The following is a 6,638-nucleotide window of genomic DNA, read 5'->3' on the forward strand; positions in this document are numbered from 1 at the left end:
AGCGCCGGGTCGTGCCACGGGTAGGCAAGGGGGAACGCTTTCCGGACGGTCCCTCCGCCGCTCAACTCGGGGCTCGGCTCCCCGCAGCCGCCCGCGCACCCTCCGCGCCCCCGGAAGTCCTCAACCCATCCCGGACCGCGAGCCGTCGAGGCTGCCACCGGCTCCGCTTCCAGCGGCAGAGAAGCGCGCTGGGCAGCGGAAAAACTTTGCCAAACTTTTCGGGTTTTTCCTTTTCTTCCATCTGCCCCATCCCCGCTCCCCCCTCCCGTGACGGAGGCGGCGGGCCGGCGCGCAGAGCGGGGCCGGTGGCCGGGAGCGGCGCGGCGGCAGGTGTGCGTCCCGCTGCGGGAGGCTGCGCCGCCGCACGAAGCCCCCCCGGCCCGCGCCCCCCCGCCCGGCCCCCGCCCCTTCAGGACCCGCTGCGGCTGCCCCCGTCCCCCCGTCCCCGAAGAGCGACGCCGAAGGAGCGGGAGCGACTCACTCATGGGAGCGCGGCGGGCGAGGCCGGCGACACCTCCAGCTTCCGAGGCGCCGGCGAAGTTAATTGCACTGAAGTTCAAGTTGTCTTTTCACCCATCAGGAGTGGGCGTTTAAAGGAAGGAGAACGAGGAGGAGGAGGGGGAGGGGGGAGAGCCTCTCTCGCTCTCGCTCGCTCTCGCACACACACACACACACACACACACACACGCACACACACACACACAGACGCGCACAGACGCGCACACAGACACACGCGCACAGACGCACACGCACGGCCGCTCCCGCGCTGCCTCGGCAGGAGGAGCCCGGCCGGAACGCACCAGGGCAGCACCAGGTACCAGCGCGGGGCAGTCCTGCCCGTGCATGTGCGTGGATCGCTGCGCGTGTGCCCGCGGCCCCCCCCCCACCCCCGCCGCCGCCTCGCACGGCCCCTCCGGGCGGGGACGGGCGCGCTGCCCCGGGGGGGCGGAGGGGCGGCGGGCACAGCGCGACCGCGGGGCTCCGCGCTTTACGCTTCCCTACTGCGTGCCGCGGCGGGGGGGCAGCAATGAGAAGAAGTGCGGGGACCAAGCGGCGGCAGCTGGAGCGCGGCGGCTGCGCGCGCGCGTGTGTGTGTATGTGTTTGTGCATGTATGTGTGCATGTGTGTGTGCATGTGTGTGTGTATGTGTGTGTGTGTATGTGTGTGTGTGCCCCCCCGCCGAACGGGGAGTCAGGTGGGACACACACACACACGCTCTCACGCAGGCCCCCCCCTCTGTCTCTGCACTCCCTGCCCCTTCCCCGCTTTCCTCCTTTGCCTTCATCCTTCCCTCGCTCCTTTATTTATTTCCATGCCCGCTCCCCGCCGCTGCCCCTCGCAACCCCTGCCGGGCAGCGACCTCCGAAACGCGGTGGCGACCTCCCGGGACGGGGCCTTGCGGGATAAGGGCACGCAGCCTCCGGGGTGGCCACCCCGTCGGGTTCCGCCGCGCCGCGCGTTGTCGGGAGCTGCGCATCAGCCCCACACCCCGGTCTCGGCTGCTGTGTCACCTGGCACCATGTGCTCCTCAACAGCGCTGTTTGAGAATTGTCTTTATTCGTGGAACTTCTCCGTGGAGAGGGACTTTTTTCTTTTGTTTTTTTTTTTTTAAGCCCTTCTTTCCCATCTTTGCCACTGCACAATTTGGATGTGGAGTTCCTGGAAAGTGAACGCTGGCAATGAGTGCAGCTTTCCCTGAAAGCTGAGGCTGCTGCTTATTGCCTATTGAGAAGAGAGGGGACCATGGATGTCAGCTCCATCTTTTTTTTTTTCTTTTTTTTTCTTTTCTTTTTTTTTTCTTTTTTCTTTTATTTTGACTTTGAGGCATATTTCCTCTTCCTGCTCTGGGAATTGGCAGATACAGTTCCTGTAGGCAACTTTGCATCAAGACAGAGACTGTGGAGTCGATACCTCAATGCTTTTCTTAGCTGTGCACTTCTATTAATTGGTGTTAGAAAGTGCAACCTTGTAGCACAGTTATTGAATAATCATTAATCTGTGGAGGATACACAAGCCCAAAGGTTAATAATAACAATTAATAATAGTGACTTTGCTAGCAGGGAGACTATTTTCTCATAGTTATTAAAAGGCACTCCCATTTATGCTATGTATGGAGAGGTGAATTTGGCCCTGGCGTGCTGTGTACCACATTACTGCAGCAAGCCCACAGATGAATCCTTCCCATTATCTCCATGCTGTCAGGCCTCTCACTTTTTCTCCCTTTAAAATGTATCAAGCACTGCTCTCATTTTAAATAGAAATGCTCAAGCTTTAATCAATTCTGACATTTCCACTGGAAAATAACATTTAGCTCTCTTACATAGATAAAAATTTATTTGCCTACAGCTGGTCTGCTGCAATGCTTTGGACCTATTTGCTTCTCAGAGAAGAGTTGGCTTTTCATGGTCTCTAGGTACCATGGGGCAATAAATAGAAAGTCAGTGCAAGGGAAATGTTCACACTTTTGCAGGCACAACATTCCACTGCCTCCTCGCTGAGCTCTTCAGTCTGCCTAACCAGCATGCTCCTGTTGTCCAAGACCCGTCTCCTTTATTTGTATCACACCCCTGTCTGGCTGGTCAGTGAATCCTAATAATAATCGTGTTTCATGTCTCAGAAATCTAATAATCAAGTTAGTCATTCGTATAAATTGCAACTAAGCTGTTTGGGTTCGTTGTTCTATCCCCACTTTAAAGGCAGGGAAACTGAAACAGGAAAATTAACGCATTTGCCTGAGGCCACACTTGGATTTAAGAGTAGGTCCAGCACAGGAACTGAGTTCTGTATTTAGACCATGCTTCCTCTTAAAGATTCTGAAGCACACTGTAGAAAATGTTTTTAAAGAAAGGAATGTAGTATAAACCATATTTTTCATTGACTTTGTATACTAGTCAAATCGAATGCTTTTTTATTTTTAAATATATATTATGTTTCCTTTTCTAAACACAAGATTTATTTGACTTTTGACAAAGCATGGTGGTACCTTTCAGTTGCAGTCAGCTTACTGTGGAAACAAGAAGCATTTACTATGAGATTGTGAGCAGTAATGGGAACAGAATTGCTTGTTGTTAGGTTATTGTAAACAATATCCATTGGATGTTACGGTGTAGTTGTAGGCCAGCACAACATAATGAGAAGTTCAGCATTAGTATAGATAAGGCGCTCTTGCTTACCTGGTATGCATCAGTTTCCACCGTAATTCTCCTTCAGTGCTTTCAGCAGCAAAATACTTAGTGTGGCTTTAAGCACTGAAAAACATGTGGGACAACCATATACCATGAGAGTTATGATTTATATCATTAAGCAGTGAGTTTTGCAGAGTTGTGTCACTCATGTCAATGAAGCAAGAAGTATTCTGCCGGCCCTTTAGCTGTGGCATGTCATCAAAGCTATATTATGGTATGACTGAGCGCAGATGGCATGTCTAAAAAGCAGGTGTACAATATAACTTTCATATTACTGACACATAGATATTTCCTCTTCCTCAGTGTCCATTCCCAGATGTTTGCTTGCCCAGACTTCTACAGGAACTATAGAAAGTCCTGCTCATCCCTCATGTCTGGATTTGTATCGTCAAAACCTGTACAGAATATGTGCTTACATATATTTGTATGCATTTATGCTGACAGCTCCTTTCTGAGTTTTTTTCAGGGTCCTGATTTGAGGAAAGTGGATGCAGATCTCGCTCAAATAATCTTTCTCCAATACCATCAACATTGCCTGCCAAAAATAAAAGTGGCATATGAATCACAATAATTCACTCATGATTTGGTGGATTTAAAGCCTGCGAAGGAGCATTAGAGATCCACATGATGTTCCTGAGTTTTATGGACTTTGAGTGGTGGTAAAAGGATATTTAGCCAAGGACCTATCTTATATGTACTGCAGATCTATCACGTATTCAAGTGAAGGGCAATATTAATGAAACTATCTCTGTTCAAATGTTTATCTTTCAGGTGAGGTGACGAAACTGTTGAATCTGCAGAGTGAAACCATCGGAAGCCTTTTCTGAGGTGCCCCTTACCAAAATGTTACTATGGCATAATGATTTGGAAATAAGTTTTGTGTGAGAAGAGCTATCAGATCCCCTGGGAAACATTACAGATACTTTTCAGTTCCTTTCAGACATGTAAATATGTTTAGACATGAGCAGAAAGTAGAGCTGGGGAGTGGAGTAGGGCAGGGAGTAGGGTGGGGTTAAAAGCTTCCTCATAGATCCTGGAACCAAATAAACATGTGTTTTTTTTCTTCTTATCTGATGTTAGCTGGAGCTTGAAATAGTCAATATTAAGAAGAAACACCACATAAATGTGTGTATATGTAAGAGTTATGTTGACCGATGATTAAAAGAGGTCATCTTCTGCCATTCATCACAGGTAATCAACAGAATGCTCATAATGCTCAGATGCTTGCACTGATCCCAAGAAATACAAACCTTATAAAGTATGACTTGTTTCCAGCTCATAGTGTGCAGCTATAACACTGAAAACTGTTGCATGCTACCTAGCATTTGTCATGATTTTTTGCTTTCTTCATGTTTTGTTTTAAGCTAAGCACATCAGAAACTAAAGAAAACATTTGAGGTTTTTTTCCCCTCTTAACCTACAAGAACAGTAGACTGACTTCTGTAATGTGCTCAAGTGCTATTACCTCTGAAACAGAGTAAGAAGACTGCTCACTAGGAAGGTCTGCCCATTACTGTCCAGCTGCCTAATGACATGTTAAGACTTGGTTTCAGTAACTGTGCTCCAACCAGTATTACTATAATTGGTTGCAGTTGAAGATGTCAGTAAAAAAATAAAACCAGGCTGGAGTGTCCTATGCATATTTTAAATGCAAATGGACATTATCAACTGTATCATAACTTTATCTGATGTCTGATTTCAGTGGTGGCTCTGTGGAAAAGACTCAGATAACTTTTTCTGAACACAGCCACCCCTTTCAGTGCCATTTCTGCAGTCTTTCGATTAGACACCAATCTCCTGAACTTATGCCTGTGTCATCCCACTACCTGTGTCTCTTCAAAAACATATCTTCATTCAAAGGATATCATGCTAGTAATATAACAAATTCATCTGTCCTTCTGCAGACTGGCTTCAGTTTCTTCCAGCCATTCACTGGAGGTGCTTGTTTCTAGGCCCTGATGCTGCACAGTACCTCAATCCATTCAGCTTGTCTTCAAGATGGTAACTACTTTCCGCTCCACGTATCTGCTGCGGAAGATCTTGTGATTACCTGAAAAAGTGAATTGCATCCTGTAGATTTCCCCTTAAAACTTTTGCTTCACAGAAAAGTTCAGCTTGTGACAGATGCGTCAGTGGTGTGAGACTCACTTCTCTGTTGCCTAATTGCCCTCTCCACCTTCTGTCAATCTGAAACTTTCATTTTGGAAAGGATTGAAGGAGTTGTATTAATGTTTGTGCTAGCCACTATTTTTCCTGCACATTTTCTCCTTTCCTTTGGTGTCTGGTTTGTCTTGGCTGCTTCTAAAAATTCTGTTGCCTCTAGTGAGGGACTGCCAGATTAAACCAGTACAGAGAAGCCAGGTGACTGTCTACTTTTACAAATATAGGTTGTGTATAATAAATTCAGGTTTTACATCTATGCAAATGAAGTCATCATATGATTCTGACTACATGCATTTTTTTTATCAAATATGGCATATATTTCACAAATTATATTTAACTTATACACATGTTGCTATTCTGAATACCTGACTAGGAATTGCAAAGTGTGCCACCAGATCTTAGTAAATGGGCTTATGGAACAAGAAGAAATAAGGGAAAATCACCTCTTTTCCTTGCATTACGGACAAGTCCAGTGTAAGGGCTTTTCCTAATCTAGATGGCAATATAAACACCACAGAGATGTTCAGAGGTACATCTTTTTGTTGGGAATTAAAGAATTTACAAATAATAAAACAAAATGCCCTAAAAAAAGGAAGTTTTAAAGTAATGTGTCTTTGGTCTAGTGTTTGTCGCAGCTACTTGGTATGGCCTTCCTCTAATGTTTCAGTCATGCAGAATAAGACATTAGTCACATTGTCAAAATAAGCATGTTACTTCTGCAAAAATGTATTTTCACCTCAGGAATATTGTGAAGTGAAAACAGGATTTAGCACAATTCTTCCTTTTGAGTTTTTCTACAGACAGGACAGTTTAGTGATACACAGATAGTGTAAAGCTCTAAATCTTGCAAGATGATCCCCAACTGCAGGTATGACACACCTGGAAGAATCTGCCAACTGAGTGCTGGCTAGGATTAAGCTGAAAAGGCAAGAACTCAGTGCTTTCAGTGTTAACTGTCCTCAATAACTGCTGGTTTGTTTTTTTGTTGTTGTTGTTGAGTTGTTTTTTTTTGTTTCTTTCTTTCTTTCTTTCTGTCTTTTCAAATAAATAAACAAGTATTTTATTGAGCTCAAGATGTCTCTGTCAGTATTTATATTTCAGACTGTAGGATAATCTGAATAGAGTGAAATGTGCAATTCAGGTGGAATTGAGGTGCAATCCAGAAAACTTCTGCTAAACAGAGGCAGTTGCTAAACCTCAGAGCAGTACATTAGTCCTCATAATTCATCCTTTTCCATCTGGGAATCCCAGGCTACCTTCTGGGCCTGCTCATGCCCAAGTCCTCTGGTC

General features: G+C 46.0%; 1 protein-coding gene and 1 long non-coding RNA gene across 6 annotated transcripts in view; one reads left to right on the forward strand and one right to left on the reverse strand.

The window, feature by feature from the left end:
- Window positions 1–812, reverse strand: part of SATB1 (SATB homeobox 1) — a 90,777-nt gene extending 89,965 nt beyond the window's left edge. For 3 of the 4 annotated variants that reach the window (XM_052693072.1, XM_052693069.1, XM_052693065.1), the window contains exon 1: window positions 482–812. The gene's annotated coding sequence lies outside the window, so the exon portion shown is untranslated. The remainder of the gene's footprint in view (window positions 1–481) is intronic. The other variant, XM_052693071.1, reaches the window with a different exon arrangement.
- Window positions 813–908: 96 nt separating this feature from the next.
- On the forward strand, window positions 909–6,421 carry LOC128085518 (uncharacterized). Of its 2 annotated transcripts, none has more exons than XR_008208999.1 (2): window positions 909–4,376; window positions 5,090–6,421. It is a non-coding gene; the product is annotated as an uncharacterized LOC128085518 (long non-coding RNA). The 2 variants fall into 2 exon arrangements; XR_008209000.1 differs by having other exon boundaries at window positions 5,138–6,421.
- The last annotated feature ends 217 nt before the right edge of the window (window positions 6,422–6,638 follow it).

The sequence above is a fragment of the Tympanuchus pallidicinctus genome, unplaced genomic scaffold (genome assembly GCF_026119805.1).
Source record: "Tympanuchus pallidicinctus isolate F22 unplaced genomic scaffold, pur_lepc_1.0 scaffold3, whole genome shotgun sequence".
NCBI lineage: Eukaryota > Metazoa > Chordata > Aves > Galliformes > Phasianidae > Tympanuchus > Tympanuchus pallidicinctus.